The 20,878-nt window shown below is 33.8% G+C and overlaps 1 protein-coding gene across 4 annotated transcripts in view; it reads right to left on the bottom strand.

Moving 5' to 3' along the window:
* LOC110991321 (uncharacterized protein C18B11.02c) overlaps positions 1–20,878 on the bottom strand; it is a 256,098-nt gene that overhangs the window by 120,592 nt on the left and 114,628 nt on the right. Inside the window, exon 2 of one of the 4 annotated variants that reach the window (XM_022256654.2) lies at positions 15,246–15,302. The exons of the other annotated variants lie outside the window; for them this stretch is intronic. The gene's annotated coding sequence lies outside the window, so the exon portion shown is untranslated. The remainder of the gene's footprint in view (positions 1–15,245; positions 15,303–20,878) is intronic. 4 annotated transcript variants of the gene reach the window in all.

The raw sequence follows: 20,878 nt of genomic DNA, 5'->3' as shown, positions 1-20,878 counted from the left end.
GCCCAAAGGTGGGAACAGTACTCCATGTGGGGCCGAATTTGCGCTTTATATAGTTGCAAGTGATGGCCCGGAGTGAAGTACCGTCTCGCCCTGCTGAGCACACCGAGCTTTTTGGAGGCTAATTTTGCCTTTCCCTCCAAGTGACCGCGAAACTGAACGTCGTTCGATATGTCAACGCCAAGTATTCCAATGCTAGCTGTGGCTTTAAGGAGAGTGTTTTCGAATAGAGGAGTAGCGACAAAGGGTGTTTTTTTAGCGGAAAACGCGCAAACTTGTGTCTTTTTGGGGTTAAATTGGACTAGGTTTAGTCTGCCCCAGTCAGAGACTCCACGTAGTAGGGTTTCTACTTCAGACACAAGTTTGTTCCGGTACTCATCGACATCTGCCCGAGAAATACTTGCCCGGCCAGTGTAAAGAGTATCCCCAGTGCTGTCATCCGCATAGCAGTGAATGTTGCTAAGTTGCAACATATCATTGATATGCAGAAGAAACAGGGTCGGGGATAAAACACAGCCTTGTGGGACCCCAGCGTTCACGGGTTTAAGGTCGGAACATGCTCCGTCGATGACGACCTTGATGCTCCGATCGGCCAGAAAGCTGGAGATCCAATCGCATAATTTCTCGGGAAGCCCATAGGCTGGAAGCTTCGAGAGCAGTGCTCTGTGCCACACCCGATCGAAGGCTTTCGCTATGTCCAAACTAACCGCTAGAGCCTCCCCCTTGGACTCAATTGCCTCCGCCCATCTATGCGTAAGGTATACAAGAAGGTCACCAGCCGAACGACCACGACGAAAGCCGTACTGAGAGTCACTTATCAGCTGGTGGCCCTCCAGATACTCGAGGAGCTGGCAATTAATAATGGATTCCATTATTTTGGAGAACAAGGAGGTTATCGCTATTGGGCGATAGTTGGACGGATCGGAGCGATCGCCTTTTTTAGGGATCGGATGTATCGAAGCGATCTTCCAGCACTCCGGGACAGTGCCAAGCGAGTACAGGTACCGGAAAAGGCGCGTTAAGACCGGAGCCAACTCAGGAGCACAAGTACGCAGCACAATTGGAGGAATACCATCCGGCCCGCTCGACTTATGTATGTCCAAGGAAGATAATGCTTTACGGACAGCACGTTGCCGGAATTTAACTTCCGGCATCGAAGAATCACACCGTGGAATGCTCGGTGGTGATCTCCCTCGGTCATCCAAAGTCGAATTGGACGCGAAGAGACAGCCTAAAAGGTCGGCCTTCTCCTTCGCAGTGTGGGCCAGCGAGTCATCCTCCCTGTGCAATGGTGGAATGGAGGGCTGACAAAAATTCCCTTGGACAGCTTTGGCTAGAGACCAGAAGGCTCGAGTCCCCGAAGGGAGTTGGGCCAATCTCTCGCCAAATCTGGCAATGTGCTCTGACTTTGCTTTAGTGATTTCCCGTTTGAAGGACCTGGAGGCTGAGTTATATGCTTTTTTGAGTTCGCTGGTATTAGCATCACGAGATTTCGCCGCTTCTGCCCATGCCTTAAAGCATTCTCGCTTTCGACGCGAGGCTGCCTTGCAAGAACGCTTAAACCAGGGCTGAGACTTGCCACTGATCGGCACCGCAGAAAAAGGAATAAAGAGTTCCATTCCCTGCAGAACCACTTCGGCGACAGAGGCAGCGACGGAATCTGGAGCTTCAGACGAAAAGCAAATAGGCCCCCAAGGGTAGGACGCAAAGAAAGACCGCATCCCGTCCCAATCTGCTGACTTGTAGTGCCAAATACGGCGAAAACCCAAAAAGCGCGACCGCGAAGGGCGCGTAGATGGCACAGTACTCCGGACCACACAATGATCCGATGAACCCAATGGCGGGTCAACGGAGACTTGATAGTTCTCCGGATGCGAAGTCAGCAGAAGGTCCAACAAAGAGGGTTTATGACCGTCCACATCTGGTATTCGCGTAATCGCAGGGACCATTTGTGTCAGGTCGTAGGCTAAAGCAAAGTCGTGAAAGGATCTTCCCGCGTGATCGGTGGTTTCAGAGCCGAGCCAATCGGCATGGTGGGCGTTAAAATCGCCAAGTATCACGATTTCGGCGGTAGGAACCCTTTCAAGCAGGGAATCTGTAGCCATTTGGATGTGCTCGATGAGTCGGTCAGTTTCGTCATTTCCGCTATGGGACCTATACAGGCACGCATAGAATCGCGGATGGTCATCGCAGTCTATGCGGAGCCAGAGGTTAGATAGGTCCCTTCCTTCAAGCGTCCCAAGGCGACGAGAACAGACATCCTCTCTGACGTACACGCAAACTCCCGCCCGCGGCACAAATGAATGTTCCAATTTGTACCCCGGGTAGGAGAGGTAAGAAGTATCAGCCGGGGAGGATATCTGAGTCTCAGTCAGGAAGAATAAGGCCGGCTTCGCAGATTCAAGGTGAAAGTGAACCGCGCTTAGGTTTGAATTGAGTCCCCTAACATTGGTAAAGTCCACTGTGAGCGTGGAAGGGGTTGCCTTCGGCGAATTCTTCCGTTTGCCCCGAGATCGAAACCTAAAACTAGAACTGGATGTTTTGTTTAGAGCGCAGTTTTTGCCCACCCCAGAATACGAAGGGCAGCCTGTGCATCCACCACCGGATACTGATTGTTCCGATGATGGACGCCCAGAGGGGGATTCTCCACGTGTGGTACCCCCCTGGGGTAATCTTTCTTTAAACTGCACCGTCATACTCTGGGGAAGGGGGGGGGGGGTGGGCTCCGGGAGTCTCACTCACCGAACGAAACGCGAGTACAATAAAATAAACCTATTGCATCACTTCACGCCGGTTTTCTGTGAGTGTAGTCTGAGGTATTTCGTTATAAAGCTATGAAATTTCTAATGATGAAGCTTACTTCTTATGGTCCGCTCGTTAGAATGTGCAAATATTATAATGCTGTGTGTTCTGAAGTTGATATTTTTCACAATAGTACAGTATAAACTCTTTATAACGTTATCGTTTATAACGATAAATTCCCTATAACGTTGGAGTATGTATTTGTAAATTTAAAAAGATAGTTCAAAATACTTGAATACTTGCAACCTTAATTACTAATTTGAATTAATTAATATATATAGTATTGTCTTTTATAAATCTTATTAAATTTAAAATTATGTTTAAATAATTATAAGTTTAAATACAATAATACATAACTTTAATCCGTAAAAAAGTATATATATATTTTTTTGTCATTCAGTTTAATATGTGTATGTTGTTTGGTTGATATCTAGCGTAAAATGCTGTGTACAGATATAATTGGATATCAGATTTTCAAATGTTATTTAGGGTGTAGTAACTGTATGTATCTAATCAATCGGTTTTCTGTTTGTAAATGTAAAAATAAAAATAAATAAAACAAATGGTTCGTACTAAACGATCTTGCAGTGACAAAACTGAGAAATTTACCATACGAGAGAATTTGTCACTCACTCGGGCCTACCCACTATACAAAAAGAACAATTTATAATTAATACAGTCAAACGTTTTTACGTAAGCACTTCCGCACAAGGCTCGATGGAACCTATCTCAAATTTGCTGCAGGCAAAATTCAACAGCGAAAAATTTTGAACTGAAAAAATTTACATGCTGTTCTAACTTTTTCCATTTCAAAATTCAGGAAGCACGAGTCACGCCGTGCACACATGTGAAACGTGTGTTGTTCGCATGAAAAAACTACGTTTGGACGCGGTCCATGGGCGTAATCAGCTCTTTTTGCTGTCATAAATCAACCGTGACGTCATCCCTCCATTCAACTCGCAACGATGCTACCACGGAATTCGTTGGGAACAATTTTAAAATGAAACTTCTTAGGTTTAGGGAAAATATGATTACGAAGTATGAAACGCAAATGCTAAGAAATTTCTACAAAAATATCTTTAATCCACGAATGTATTTATCACGTTAAGACAATTTAGTACTCATTTAAAATTTTACGATCTTATATATAAAATTCTCGTGGCACATTGTTAGTAACCATACTCCTGCGAAACCGCTAGACAGATTATTATCAAATTTTATATATATACTAGCGGATCCGACAGACGTTGTCCTGTCTACACGTCTTTAATTTCAATTTTTAATAAGCCATTTTGATGAAAATTATTATTCAAATATTATGACAATATCTAACGATCCAGCACATGGTCACAGACGATATAACACAATGATAACAAAACTTTTTTTAAATTTCGGGACAGACTAAAATTAAAATTCGAATATTATTTAAAATTTGACACTGCGATGGTAGCGCCGTCTGTCGGATCCAATGTAAAACATTCCAAAATCAACAACAACTAATAAATTGAAAATTAATTAAAAAAACATTGTCCAGCGGACAAAATTGTGAATCTAAACCATTCCCAGATCCCCTTGAACACACACAAAAAATTTCGTCTAAATCGGTCCAGTCGTTTAGGAGGAGTTCAGTCACATACACACGCACACAAGAAATATATATATTAAGATTCAGTAGGTCTGAGAATCGATTACTATCTATTATGCATACCCCTACACGATATGAGGAGTCCACCTGAAGAATTTTTTTTCATATTATTAACGAAATTTTTTGTTTTTATTTTTTTATGATACAACTTATAAAATATATACAACCCTTAATTTCCACTCCCTAAAATTAAACCCTATTTTTTATTTGATATGATACTAGGGTAGCGTAGCAAAATGTTCCATATTGGTGGGTACAAAACGCCAGACTAGGCATTAAGGTGAAACGAAGTCCGCAAGGGCAGCTAGTATATGTTAAAAATACTAACGTTTCATAAATCTTACTTTTCCAACATTTGTATAAAGAGCGTAAAAACTATAACCATTGAAAAAACTTTTAATAGTAGCGATGAAACAAGGCCGAGCGAGAAATAAGAATTTAACGTCATTTATTATAGATAATATAAAAGATTTTGATAACTTTTTAACTGCGATCTGTTATTCGTGGATACAACTGACGTCTATTTGACGTCGACTATAGACTCGACAGAGTCTATAGACGTCGAGGCTTTGACTTACTACACAGTAGTAGTAAAAAACATATTTAGCGGTGGCACAAGGCGTTTCATATTTAAATGTTAATTATAATTCGGACAGGCCTTCGTCTACCAATCATTATTCTTATTAAATTAATCTTGACATTTAATTTAAATGAATAATGTACATAATTCTTAAATCTATTATATTCCTGATTAAACAAAAATAGTTGAGGTTTGATAGACTAAATTAAAATTATAAATAAATTTTCAATTTCATAAACGTAGCACACAAAAATACATGCTAGTATTGGACCTACTCGACTTGTTACGGGTCTTCATACATCTGTTTTACCAAACTAAAAACAGCTAGCTAATTTGCCAGCATTATAACATAGGAGCAAACAATACTACCAATATTTAAAATATAACCAAAATATGAATTGATCGTATAATCAATGAACTAATACAAAATTACACTTTAAGCAAATGAGTAATATCATTATACACAGTTTAATTATAAAAAATGTCAAATCTACAATTATTAAGATATAGTTTTTATATCGTTCTTATAACACTGGTGTCATTAAACAAATTTGCTTTAGAACAACATACCGATTATATAGAAAATCAACCGTCGCGGGAAACTTCTATTGTATTAAGTAGGTCTTAATACAATTGTTACATGTATATTTATTTTTTATTTATTAACACTTCGTTGCATTACATAAAAGAAAAAAAAATAAACATAATTTAATGAAATGGATCTGGCGGCCTTATCGCTTTCGAGCGATTTCTTCCAGACAACCGCTGTGAGTAAAGAAAAAAAACATGGATTAAATTACTTAAGGTAGGCAAGAAGTGCAAAAATACATAATTCAAATGCAATAAGAAGGAAAAAAACAAACTTAACAGAAACAAAAAAAAAACTTAACTGATATAGGATACTTACTTACATAAAAAAAAACAAAAATAAAAAGTGCACATAATGATAATCTAATTATTAATTAACGAATAAATTAAGGCAGGTAAGCCATAAATTCGCTGAAAAAATGTTAATAAGTTCATCAGTCGATGTGTATTTCAATTGCTATACAATACCCATGTACTTACACTTCAGAGATTCTATATGCAAGCGCAATACCAGTTTTCCTTAGTACCTGGCAATGAAAAGTCTATTGATGAAGTTTTAAAAGGGCTTTTTCCAATGCCGACCTAAATTTAACGTAACACGTAGACAAACGTTCGTTGCTTCCCCCAACCGCTATTTGTGAATCTGGCAAAGCGTTTACGGAAGCGTGTCGTGGTCTTTTTACTAAAGATATTGTGTTTTTTTAACTCTGAAAATTGAATGCGAGCGCTGTGGCATTTTTACTGACACGTCTAAAATATTTCACGTTTAATGTGAGAGAAAATGTTTTTGTTTGCTGGCCTCGGTTTAAAGCAGTTCAGTTTGAGGTGTATTTTAATATGAACTTTTATATTCATCCATATTTAGACATTTCTTATTCTAATATTTCATCCACAAACTATAGACCAAATACAAATATTGACTTCTAAAACTGAATACATAAACGTCTCCGTAAAACAATTAAGAGAGCGGAAGGAACAGAGAGCAAGAAAGCTTTACGTGTTGAAGTCACAATAATGACATTAAAATCCCCCCCTCACCCCTCCCGGATTACAAGTGCATCAACCTCATCAATCATGCAACCATTAAGAGACATTTATCCGACAAACATTATCAGGTGAGCCTCCTGCCCGTTTGCCCCCTGTTCTATAAAAAAAAAACCGACGAAAATATTTTAAACAATAAGTAGTTAGGATTACCATCCAATTATTTCAGTAAACGTTCTTTACAAGCATTTACGCCTAACACAAAAGCTCTACTAATGCGAACAATACACATAATTAGTATCATTTATAACGTTGCTGATTACCCGAGAGGTGTGCATTAGTATATTCATAGAACTGGGTCATTTCACATTGTTGAAGGCGCTATTAATCCAACTGAGGGGGTAAAAAATGAGTCTCACACTCGCAAACCGTTCTATAAACGAGTTTCATAAGAAATTTTACGTACCACTTCTATTCATTACTATTAAAGAGACTTAATCTTGAGTTAAAATTGTTTGTAGTTTCTTTAGTTGACTGCGACTACATTTTGCTGGTTTATTTATTATGAACAAAATTATAACATTCGCTTGTTTTTTCCAGTATAAAGATTACTTAAAAATACATAATAATAAGATTACATAATATAGTACATTATTATGTCCTTACATTTCCATAATGATGTATACGCCAGAAACCTGTCCTCCTGAGTTTTACTAATTATTTCCCTATAAGGAAAAATATGAAAACAAGCCTTCTATACGTCCTAATTCGAAACCCGAACGAATTAAATGGAAATTGAATCCAGCCTGACACGTTATAAAAATTATTTTTCTGGTCATAATTTTTTTATAAGTCTTTATCTTGCAATCAGTCAGCTACCCTATGAGCAGAGCTGTTCTGGTCATGATTATAATAATTATTAATTTTGAACTTTTGCAATCGTAATTTTATAATTAAAAAAAATCGTATGTTTACCTACAATCTTTGAAAGAACATAGATACAGGGCCTCATTTATATAATTTTGTTTTTCAACATAAAACTGTTAAATGTCAGACGATGTAAGCAAATGTCACCGTCTTATATTTTCTTTTCAACTCAAGGCTGCCCCAATTTCAATAGAGATTAATTTAGCATGTTTTAAAAGAAAATGTATTAAGAACACAATTTGATATACTAAATACATTTCATTAAAAATGTAAATTTGAATGAATGATTTCAGCGTTCTACTACAGTGAAAGCAGTTTTGCCTAGAGGTAAAATAAAACTTTATTCGCAAAGATCGTGCAAGGCCCTGCTATACACACATTTTCTTATGTGTTATGTATCTCTGCAATTAACCCTTGTCGCACAATAAACGAAAACATAGTGAGAAAACAACACTCGCAGAAATTCGTCTTCTTGTTATAGGGCATATCTATTGTAAATTTAGTTACCACCAACTGAAATGCGATTTGTTTATTGCTGTAGTTTTTAGGTATTTCATTAGTAAGTCTTAAGTTGTCAAAAGATATTACTTAGCTCCTTATAACTGATCTTAATTAAACGATCAAAGCTAAGACCCATTCATACATTTCCACCACCTTTTAGATTGTATCCAAACATGTAACTAAACTAACTCCGTAATACAAACAAAACCTTCAGAGGACGTCCCTTTTAAGATATTAAGGCTTTCCGAGGTCCCGTGACCCTTTTCAAATAAATAGCCTTTATGAGATGTCTCTCTATTTTTGTGCCTTTGATAAGTTTGTCAATACCGAAGTATATTGAACTTACTTGGAGCTTCCGACACGTTAGGGTTTTGGTTTTCTGATTCGTATGATTTATCTTCTATGGGATTGTGTTGTATACTAGCAATGTTGTTTATTGGTTCGGCGTTCGTGGATTTTCTTTATATAATATATGTCTGTCTGCACTGTCAATATCTCCGATTAATAAACCTTCCCTGAACTGTTGATGATTTATATACTTTGTTTTGTTACGATTCTACCCTTTATTATGTAATAGGAGGAAAACGGCAGAAGGCTCATCTGATAAGTGATACCGCGATGGACACTCCATTGGCAAATGTCTCGGATGTGCGTTGAAGCCTTAACAATTGGTACGCTTCTTGAAGGACCCTTAGTCTAATTGGTTCGGAAATACTTCAGTGGGCAGCTGGTACCACATAGTGGTGCGCGGCAAATACTGCCTTAAGAAACGCAAACTATTGTATTGTTTTTTGAAAAAAGGTTGAGCAATAGAACTCGAAACAGTCAACTAACAACAAAAAGACACAAGAGGAATTAATATATATTATTTTAAGAGGCGTTATTAACAATTTTATCAACAAGTGTAAACTGATGGCTTGACAGGGATTTACTTGCGAATAACGTTTATTGGCTAACTTTTTACCAATTTTTTAAGATTTATAATATATTTTGTATACTGAGGTAATAATATGCTTTTATACTAGATACATATACCATCTTAATCTCAAATCAAACAAACACTCGTATAGTTTCGAAAATCAAATAGAACGATACGTATGGAGTTATTTAACCACTCTCGACAATTTACTGAGCCATTCGAAATTAAAAAAAAAGTATAAATTAGACCATATTTTTTTAACGTCAAGAAATGCTGTTTCGCATATCCCTGTGGTATTTTACTCCAGCAGGGATTATGAAGACTCTGACATAATATTTACAACCCTACCGACTAAAACCGACGGATGCTTTCAGCTCGCCAAAACAACAACTGAACAAAAATCATAAGCAATATAAAGAAATTGACCTTATTTCCTTTCGAATAATTACAACATTAAAAGTTATTTAAAGACAATCATTAAGACGTCTGGTTTCAAAGAGATTTTATGGATCGTTTAGCGGCGTTTGCTGATTATTTCGAGATGAAATGTTTGAAGTGTTTTGTAGAGCATTAAATGTATACTCAACGTTTGGCGAGCATGAATGGGACCACTCAAGAAATTGATGGCGCCAAGGAATGATATTAAATTATGTATGCTTCTATTAAAATATATATGTATAACCTAAGTATATCGTAAGAATACCTATTGGTACACATTGCTTATGTACATGATAAAACTAAAGTATATAATATATATATATAAATATTTATTTCACGTAAAATTACTGAAATTGTACATTTTTTTATATAACAAGGGTCAAACAGACAGAAAACTCATCTGATATTAGGGGATATCACTACCCATGGCCACTCGCATTGCCAGAAGGTAAAATACAACCAAATTTTAAATTCTAAACCCTTATGGATAACAATCAATAAGACTTTATAATATAAAGAAACTATTTTTTTTAGTATGTTAATACTATAGAAATCTTGTGTCTGTGTTTTTGTTATTCTCATAAAATTACTGCTAAACTATTGGACCAATTTTGATGAAATATTATCTTTATTTAAAAGTCCATTTTGAGGATATCTGTCGGGTTCACCAGTTTTAGTATAACTGGCGCAACGAATTAGTTGGAAATTTCCAAGGTATATAATAATTTAAGTGATTCGCTAGTAATCTTAAGGTTAACAAACAAATGATATTGTTTTATGGGAAATTTTGTAGAGATTTTGTTAAAAAAATTATATATATATATTTTTTTCAATGTAGTACACTTAATTTAAATATAATATATGCAGGTTCAGAAACTTAATATGCCATTGCTCACATAACAACTTCTGCTATTTCAAAATAAACAGCATTTTATTTCTTACAGCGCATAAAGCAGGAAGTTAGATTAGAATAAGCTACTTTACTGTCATACAATTATAAGTTTTTTAGTATTTCAGTTAGGATCCTAAATTTACTTGTTTTGGGTTTTCCTTAAACCTATACTATAATTATCATTCTGTAAGAGTTCCTCTGTTGTTAAAGAACCCCTACAAAGATAGATAGTCCTCTCAAGATTGGGTTATTTGAATCCAGCTGGGACTAGCTGTTACGAGTCTCCTTCTCCTTCTTATTCCCTGTGGACGGGCCACATGTCTTCACACTTCGATTTAAGTGACTGAGCGTATTCTGTTCCATCTCTTACCTTGGTGATGTTTCTAATATTGGTGTGCCTTATATTTTGCATGCTTCTAATACTCAGCACACTGTGTTCTATACCCTGCTGAAACGCAATTATCATTTTTAAATAATTTAATTATGTTGAATTTCTGCATTTACACCTCATAAAATCTATTTTGTTCGTTTAGGAACATAGTCTGGACCAAGCCAAAGAATACAATATAGCGTTGTATCATTAAAAAAGTAAATCAAATATTTTAATTTAAATAAGATTTTATTCAGAGAGGAAAAAATCGTATTCCAAACGTATCAAATGGATAATTGAAAAGAAAATCTTATAAAACATTTTTAATATCGCATTTCATTTTCTTTCAATAATAACAAATCTTAATAAAAGCGATCATAATTCTGTTTGTGGATCAAAAGTAATCTGAGCATTAATCTTCATTTCGTATAAAATCCCATTTAGATGAGGCGAACGTGTCCATAATAATTCAATATATTTTGATTTACGATGACCGCTCATATTTCATGATTACTTTACGTAATGTACTTTTCTTTAAATATACTTTCTAAGGCTTTGATTAACATTAAGTGTTTATGAAAGTAGAACATTATAATAAAATTACTGTATAAAACAGGTATTTTAACCTTTATAAGGGCCTGTTTCACAATGTATGGATAGTGTCAAATAGATATGCAACACATAAATTATTCTAAAGATAAAAGTTCCAAATAAGATACTTCGAATTTCATGACGTATAGCGCTATCTGACAGTCGTGAAACGCAAAAATACTATTTATCCTACGAATAAGTAATAAATAGCTTATTTGGAACTTATCCGGACATTGTGAAACAGGCCCTTAAACTTGGTAAATATACAACAATTAAGATAAAGCTTCGTCGAATTCAATAAAAAATAAAGCTTACAGTTCTTTTGATTATCTCAACGTTTCTAAATCCGCCCGCCCAAGCTTCTCCTAGAGCTTGGGCGGGCGCTTTGTTTGCTTACATCTGCATTTATTCATACCGTTGTTTGTAAACAAGGTTCTGATCGAAAGTCTAGAATCTTACCAGTCTGAAATAAAATTGGTTTTGTTCACGCAAATAAGAATAATTTCAACATTACCTTTTTTTAAATTTATTTTTATAATAATAATAGTTTCTATTTCAATCAATCGAATTTAAATATAAAAAGTAATTATTTAATATTGAAGCAAATATACTTTATCGATATAATATGGATAAAAAGCTTTCGGAATATGGGAAAGATTAAATGCAACGAATTATATAGGCCAGATAAATATTGTTAAAAAATAAATAATCTTAGTGAATTCAGCACATCAGAACTGGAGTAAAATGACCATACTGACGAAATTAAACTCAGATCCCAATTTAGCCCCAGTAAAATCATAACAAAGTACCCAAATTTTTAATTCACAACGTGCTCGTTGACAAATTAAGCAGGCTTAAGTTATCCGTGCAGAAATATACAATGCAGTTTTAAGAACTCAATTACACAAGGCTTAATTCGGGAGGCCTGGATTTAAACGTCCACCATTTCATGTAGGCTCCCATACTTTTGATTGCATTTTTATATCGTTTCAGCGAGATATAAAATATTTATATTACGAAAGTATAAGATGTTTATTGTGAGAATTAATAAAGAAATAAATCATATTCTTAATTATTCGGCGCCAAAAAAGAAAATTTACTTTTAATACGTCAATAAGTTATTTTTCTCGAGGAAAAAAATAATAAATAGGTTTGTTTCTTCATTGTTTATTGCACGAATATTGTTATAATAGTAAATTTTTGTCCAAACTTTTATGCCTCATGTGGGCACGAAGCATTCTATACAAAAAATATTGCAGATTTTATAAAAAAAATATAAAAGGTACAGGGTTATTTTGCCTTGAATATTCAATATCTACTGCATATTATATACAAAATTTTCAAGCTATAAGAATAAATACATCCTTAAAGCTCGTCTTAGTATTAAATAGCGAATGTCACTCTTCGTTACAAAACTTATACAAACACGCCGTACGCGTTAGTGTTGAAGTTGCGAGTTCTTATTTTCAGTTGTTAGAACACAATTCTATTATAAACTTATTACAAAAGCTAGTTTACGTCAAGAGTTTGTTTGTGCTTTTAATTCGTTTAGTTCGCGTTGCCTTCCTGATGAATAGTTTTGAAATTTATTAGAACATTAATATAGATATAGTTTTAGTCTTAGGTACGTTACAGGTAGGCGTCCGCGATTTAGGTGAAGGATTAGGCATTATGACAGTTTTAATATTAATTAATTAATTATTTAAATGTGAAAGTTTGTGAGTTTCTTAAAGGATATGCAACAGTAAAATGGTAATTGGGTAGATTTAAATAGAAATAAATATATAGTATTGAAATACATCACTACAAAATATATAAAACACAATCTAGGTGCTACGCTGGGCAAGTGTGGGATGGCAAGTCTATTTTTGGTACTAAGTATTAGAAGTTCATGGTTTTGGTTGACAGAACATCCCTGGACATACAACTAGGATTATTTGTAAACTAAAGAATCGTTTTCTTTAATAGTTTTTTAAAATCGACTGCTTTAATCTGTTATCTTAAGAAAAAAAACTAAATTATTTATCCACTCATTTCTAGAGAAGATAACCATCTCCTATAGAGCATAAATGAATAAAACTTTGGAAGTAAGATATACCTAAACCAATATCTATTGTGCTAGGAAACCCCTGCCAAAAGCAGAATGATGGCAGACCATCGTCCATGCAGTGTCCATGGGCGTTATCACTTACTACCAATTGCCTGTCACCCCTTGTTCTATAAAAGAGCATCTCAAATTTATCATCAGACTATTCAATACTATAGTATAACATACAGGCGAGCTAATAACTTCCCTTTTTGAAAAGTTGGTTAAGATGGACAAATCCCCAGATGTATTAGAATAATGGACAAAACTCTATGGTCTAATATTCTGTTGAAATGACATTTTCAACTTAAAGCATTCCTCGAATCGTATCGAAACTGACCAGACGCTTTAAGCTTTTCAGCGCAGCTTTCACGCTAGTGGCATATTTCAATTATGTCAGTAACTCCAATGGTTGACCTGCTTCGCAATTACACCACAGAATTAATTAGCTTAAAATATATTTTTAAACACGTCTTCGGTTTGGAAACATTGTTACTGTTACAATATTTTGCAAGTTTTTAAAGTTATTAAATAAACAAATAATCACATACTTAATACATCCTTTGCTCAATAAAAAAAACCTTTTTGTACAGAACTCGTTGGGAGTAAATGTTAAATAACAAGTTTCTATGTGACACTAAAAGATATGCTTAAATTGGCAAAATCTTGTCCTTTAAAGATATTATCATACATATATCTTTAAAGAACAAGACAAAAACCCTAATCCGGCATAACTATTATAAATTATATCTAAAAAATATAAGAAGTAACATTAATTCGAAAAAAGATTTAAGTAATCCTTAGGGGATGTCTAAGTCTAATTTTAAAGACAGCCAGGCACACTTCTTGCTTGTAACCTGCCTCTTAAATTCCACTGTACTTAAGAAATATAAAGTCTACATTTTTTTCCCTAGCTATTATAGCGTTACGTTACGTTACGTTTTCGCTAGCTTGTTTTTATTTAACTTTTTTACATATAAAAAGGGCAATGTTCAGAGATACCATATATCACTTCACCGAGAAGTAATATTTTGATATAATAATAATACGGAATTCTATTCTGTTTCATGATCATTTGTTAATCTAATAGGCAAGTAGATATGAAGCCTGCTGCCTGATGCACGCCCTTGACGTTTTGGGTCTAAGGCAAGCGGTTTCCTCACTATTTTTTCCGTATTTAACGTTCGAACGAATGTTAAATGCACACATAGAAAGTCCATACACAGCCGGATCGAACCTAGGACCTCAGGAATGAGAGTCGTACGCTAAATGGCCAGTAGGCCATTAGACCAACATTGCTTTTAAGACAATTAATAGTAGCTAAATTCCGTTGAATTTGAAAAACGTTTCATATAGACGGTGACAGTTAATTAATTAGAAATAATTATCAAATTTTAATACAAGGGGACTGCTAATTTCCTTTGTCGAATTGAAACGTCACAAACAGCAGTGAAAATTAAATGAAAATTTCAGATTTAAGGATATTCGTAGTTAGTCACCGCGAATACCAGATTCGAAGGAATTTAATAAGGTATTGTATTTTTCTTTTGATAGGTATTGTTGAGTCTAAATTAGTATGTAAATAAAGATTATTTACCAAATGTATTCCCCTACTTTAAAACGACATCCTCCCGGTAAGGACGATGGCTAGCACCTGTTACAATCTTAGCCTCGAATTGAATCAATTGTCGACCAGCATATTAATGGTCATGTTATATAATTCAATAATACTGCCTCATGTTGAGATCCCGTTTACCTGAGTGAGGCCTCTGCGCACATTTTTGTACTGGAGAACGATAGAAATAGTATTTTATGCTAGAACCATTTACACACGTTTACGTAAAACCCTGAATCTCAAAGCCACAAACGTCCAGCTAAAGATAAGTTATAAAAACCGTTAATTAAATTTCTTAATAATAACATACCGTTTCGCCTTTTTATGAAGCAATTAAATGTTTTCTTTGGCACGCCCGTCAGCTTACCTGAAACGAAAAGTTGTAAGATTAATTCGAATATCGCGTTTTATGCCAACATTGATAACTAATGGTTTATGCTTGTTCTTTATATCAGTTCAATATGTCAGAGTTAAATTACCCCTTTTCTATTGACTGATACATAAGTAGGTGCTATTTTACTTGTGAATAATTAGTTTCGAGTTATTATAGTATGTATGCCAGCACAGAAGTCTAATCACTTATGTACCCATAAAGAAAATGTAGAATCAATGTAGAAATGAAAATTATAATATTCGTTAGGTACAATATAATTTACGTAAGTACTTTTTTCTTACAGTTCAAGGGAAACTAAATTTACTATGTAAATAGATGTCAACAAACTATTGAGTATGTTTCTGAATTATTAACTAAGATTACTTCCATTGTTATAATAACCTATATAGTCATCCAATCAAATTCCCACAAACAGCAGTTCAATAATAATCACCCAATGATTTATAGTTACATTATTAGACCTTATCTCTCCAACCGCTTTTGATTCACCGGTTATATTGAGCAATAATTTTCTCTTAATATCAATTTATGGAATACGTATGTTCGAAGAAAAATACCCCAATTTCCACATGTCAGAGCTTATTATCATGAAATGTTGCAGATATTGGTATGTTACTGAAAATATTATTTTTGCTTATGAGTCTTATCTCTTATGTGGACAATTTACATTATTTACTAATGTTGTATTATCTAAAACTTAATACGAGACAAAAAATCAAACAAATTTGTTTAAAAAATGTTATAATTCTTTAAAATTTAGTTCATATAAAAAATATTATTTTTCTAACCCTACAGTAAATAAAAATATTAAATGACTAAATAATATTTAGTATAGTATATTATATAGAAACTACCATGAAAAAGAAATATTTGATAACTTATTCATTCATTAATAGGCTCTAACTATAGGAGTGATTTGAAAAAGTATTTCACCATTAAAACCCTACATTATCGCTGATAAATATATGCCTAAGAATATTGTGTGTAAATTTAGGGATCTGTATGATACCCATGTAACCCAAAGTCTGAAACAGACCAACAAAATTTCTATAGACAACCTAAAAAAATATCCTTTTTGAAATTAACAGCAGGGTATATTTATTTAATATAAAATAATGATTACTAAAAAAATATTCAATTAAACAAAACAAATTTTATATTGTACACAACTTTAAACAAAAAGAGGTGACTATCGAAGAAATCGGGATAACTCATTTAGTCCCATTTTCAGTTTAGCAAATTATTGCCTTTTATTGGAATAAAAATTCTGAAATAAATTCAAAAAGCCAATCAGTGCTCTATAAAAACCGACGTTCAATGCATACGAAATACGAAATTGTTCTAAATCGATTCAATTCCACACAAAATTTAAACCAAAAAAAATCCGGAACTATATCATCCAAAGTCAACACTATACACACGACATGATATATCGTTGAATAACTGGAACTCTGTTAATGATTTATAGTTGAAATGTTGACCAGTGTCTAGTAACTGAGCGCTACATATACTTCTGGAAATAGACATACAAAATCTTTAAAAGTGACAGTGACAGGTTTTCATCCCTGACAAATGTTTTACGCTTAGTTCCAATCACAGCTTTTTAAGTTTTGTTTTTTTAGACGTTAGAAATCACGAAAATATTCACTTTTATGCCTTTAGGATTTGTTCGGACGTTTTTATGAGTCCTGTTTTATACAAGCTTAATTCTTTAGTTCAATCTTTTTGATCATATGAGGCTATAAATATTAACTTTTTATTAGATACATTCAAATTCCATAAATCGACTTAGTCGACAAACACGACAGCTTTTAAGATTCATAAACTATTCACGTTCAAAAAGCTCCGCACCCAAATCCAATCCGTTCGTTTACAACACGTCTCTCGCGCAAATAACCGAAAAGCTTTCATAAAAACAGCACTCAGTTTGAAGGCTCCACCGCACAACACTATACAATAACGAACACATTGTTCCGAGGCCACAGAAAGTGATAAAAGAATCGTAAGTCGCCATAAACCTGAATATATTTCGCTGTGTCGAGAAAACCATTATTTTTAATATTATTTCGAGTTTAAGAACCTTTTGTACGCCTTCGACAATTCCTTGAAACGACACCGCCAAATGCCTGAACGTAGACAAAGGTCTATTAAGGTAGATTAAGAGTTCATCGGTAATTGAATTTTAAGAAAACCGTCGCCTTTATCAAGAGATTTAATTAATATAAAATTTGAGCGATGTAATGTCACATCACATCTCAGCAAAAATGAAATATTTGAACGAGGAAGAAAATTACTATTTAATATTCGTCATATGAAATATTCGTTAAAATTAATGTTTAAACGAATATTAATAGTTTGAAGTTAAATGTATATATAACAAATTTACGTTCTAAAGTTAGATGTTTTATTATTTTATTATCAGGCTTTGTGCACACAATAAAATGTATTATATGCCAAAAGCAATATTCATGAATGTTACTTGATTTAGAATGTAATTTCTCCCCTAGCCTATGCATTATATTAGTTTATATACGAGACGATAGAACGCCTTGTCGTCCAGTGGAAGGTGGAAGGCACTAGAAGGCACGGCAGATCACCTACGCGTTGGACTGACCAGATCAAGTCTGCCGTAAGAGGTTCACTCAATCAGTGAAGCAGGATGACCTCTAGGCAACGTCGTGAGGCGCATCATAATACCACTACCAATTACGACCATTCTACCAAGAGTGTACCGGATAAGAAGAATACTAGAAGAAAATAAGATCAATAGATCGCTATACGATATGAATTCATGTTAAAGGATCTATGTCCATACTAAACCTGATTCAAGATGAAAAAATGTTTGGGAATTGCCTGAACCATATTTTCGGTTATAAAAACGGAAATGGCGAGAGGGTCCTAAGCAAACAAGTGATGATAGCGATCCATCTTCATTTGAAGAGGAGTGCGGACGGAATCCATAACTTGAAGATGAATTTTATTATATTGAATCGATCAAGCATCGAGCTGGCATCAAGTTGATCAATCCATGCATATTATTGCTTAAAATGGGATTTTGTTGGAATTTCATAATATTTACGGTGAGAATATAATATGTTTACATATCTGCTGCGATTGACACATTTCTCATAAACTGAAGCTTAACATCAAGCATCTTTCTAATAAGAATCCACATCGTAATCGGTCCATCGTTTAGGAGCTAGCATGTCAAAGTCAGAAACGTCAAGCATACTCCTCTTTTTGCGTGGTTAAAATTTACTTTTACTAAACCGGGATGGTTACAAACTAGTTTATAGTAATAAAGCTAAACTTAACATCCGACATTTTCTCGAGTGGGCTAATTAACAAACCTCACTAACCCCGTTAAACGAATCAAATTAACTTATCTCAATAATAAGTACAGTTACTTTGAAAAACTGCTTTAAAACGACTAGCACTACTACTAACGACTAGCTTAGAAAGGAAAATGTATTTGAAAAACTCTTTTCAGTATTTACATTTAATAAGATTATTTTATGAGCCGTAATTTATTAATTATAAAAAAAGAAATACAACCTCTACCTTTTTGGATTTACTTTGATTTCCACAGGTTTGATTCCCGGTTGTATACCAATAGACTATCTGTCTACGTGAATTTATCAACTAGTACGGAGAAGGATAATATTGTGAGGTAACCAGCATACCTTAGACCCAAAAAGTCAAGCACCAAGGGCTGAAGGAAAAAAAACAAATCGTCACGAAACACTTACAGAAATTTAGGATCTTAATAGTTTGTAGGGCCACTAGGTTTCTAGTATAACAATAATTTTAATAATAATGTTAACATAATGTCCATTTAATAAGGGTGTCCCAACAGGGCCGCACACATTTGAAGCTTAATGACGATAATAATACTTTATCACGAAGTATGTTTTTGTTGTCTTCGTATGAATATTAAAATTTAAGTGCCATTTCAGACATTACTGATGTATAAATGTCTCTTGTACTTTTACGAGAGAGATTATAAAACCAGCAACTCAAAATATACATGTATGCAAGTCACATTGAAAAAAAATTATAATCATAAGTTACTTTGATAAATAGACCAAGGACACTTAAGCATTTACGTTGTTTGAAAACCGTTACAAACATTAACTATGAAATCAGAATTATAATACAATATTTATGTGCGAAGAGTTGGGCAGATGTTAAATAAACTTTACTATTTTAATTAGATTCTTGATAACTACACTTAATGATATAGGAGAAATAATTCATTTCTTTCACAATATAAATTAGTTCTTAATTCTATTGATAACATTAAATTATATAGTATATTAAAATAAACACTTTTTAAAAGTAACTTATTAATAATTTTTTTTTCGATTAATCATGATATAGTTTATAAAAAAATCAATAATTATTGCATAAGTTTAATCATAAGCATATACCATATACTCTTCACACAAAGTTCTCACAGACGCATTATTCAAAGTAGAAACTTAGCCGCACCAAGTAATTCAGTCAATGTTTGTGGATCCCAACCGCACGTCTGTAATCGGTCAACTGGCTTATTCCGACAGTATCTCGAGAAATTCAATGTTTAACAGCAATTATTATACGATGTATCTATTCTAATAGTAAAAGAAACATTTATAAGAAGGCTATATGTTATCTGACTTATCAATAGAGTATTAAGTTTCAATTCGCAACATACTATTTATAGAAATTATGCATATAAAAGATACAGATATTCAGAATGTTTGAGGTGTGTAACATTGACACGAGAATACAAGATTCATTTTTCAAATTCAAATTCAATAATCATTTATTCATGTAGGTTACATAATGTACACTTATGAACGTCAAAACTGAAATATACATTAAATGCTTCTAATTTTACATTTACTGCCAGTTCTCAAATCAAGGGCGTATAACGGAAGAGAAGAACTGGAATTAACTCTCCGCCACTCTTTTTATTCAATAGCTATATAAGGAAGGAAGGGTTATAAAAGGGTTCTTTAATTTTATTTAATTACCCTTTAATGTTAAACTTAGTTCTGATATATGTATATGTCAAATATATGTTGAAACTCACCAGTCTTATATATAAAGCTAGTAGGATGGTTAGGTCTGGAATTATATACTCGTATTAATTATTTTGGAGTAACATCAAAAACAAAGAACGAAGATTGACTATCTCATTTTGAAACCTATAATTATAAATACAACAAATAGGTATATGATACATTTAATGCATGAAAAGAAACAAATAAACTATAGCACAGCCTCTCTGCAACAAAATACTTATAGTTGACAGAATATTGCATAATTTACGAACCATATTGCTTTTGTTCTTTTAAATGTTTATTGTTTAGTTCCAAATCACCGTTGTAGACTATATTTTTATATGTCACCAATTAAAAAAAAACTGAAATACAAGAACAGAACCTTAATTAGTTAAAGAGATACTAAAGAAGTTTATTAAGAACTCATGCGCTTTTTTTGTAAGGTAGTTATTGTTAATTAAGAATTACGTAAATAATCCTTTTCTATTCAACATTAACCAT

Source organism: Pieris rapae, chromosome 10, assembly GCF_905147795.1.
Source record: "Pieris rapae chromosome 10, ilPieRapa1.1, whole genome shotgun sequence".
NCBI classification, from domain to species: domain Eukaryota; kingdom Metazoa; phylum Arthropoda; class Insecta; order Lepidoptera; family Pieridae; genus Pieris; species Pieris rapae.
Note: the sequence above shows the minus strand (reverse complement) of the source record. Positions and strands in the feature narration are given on the sequence as shown.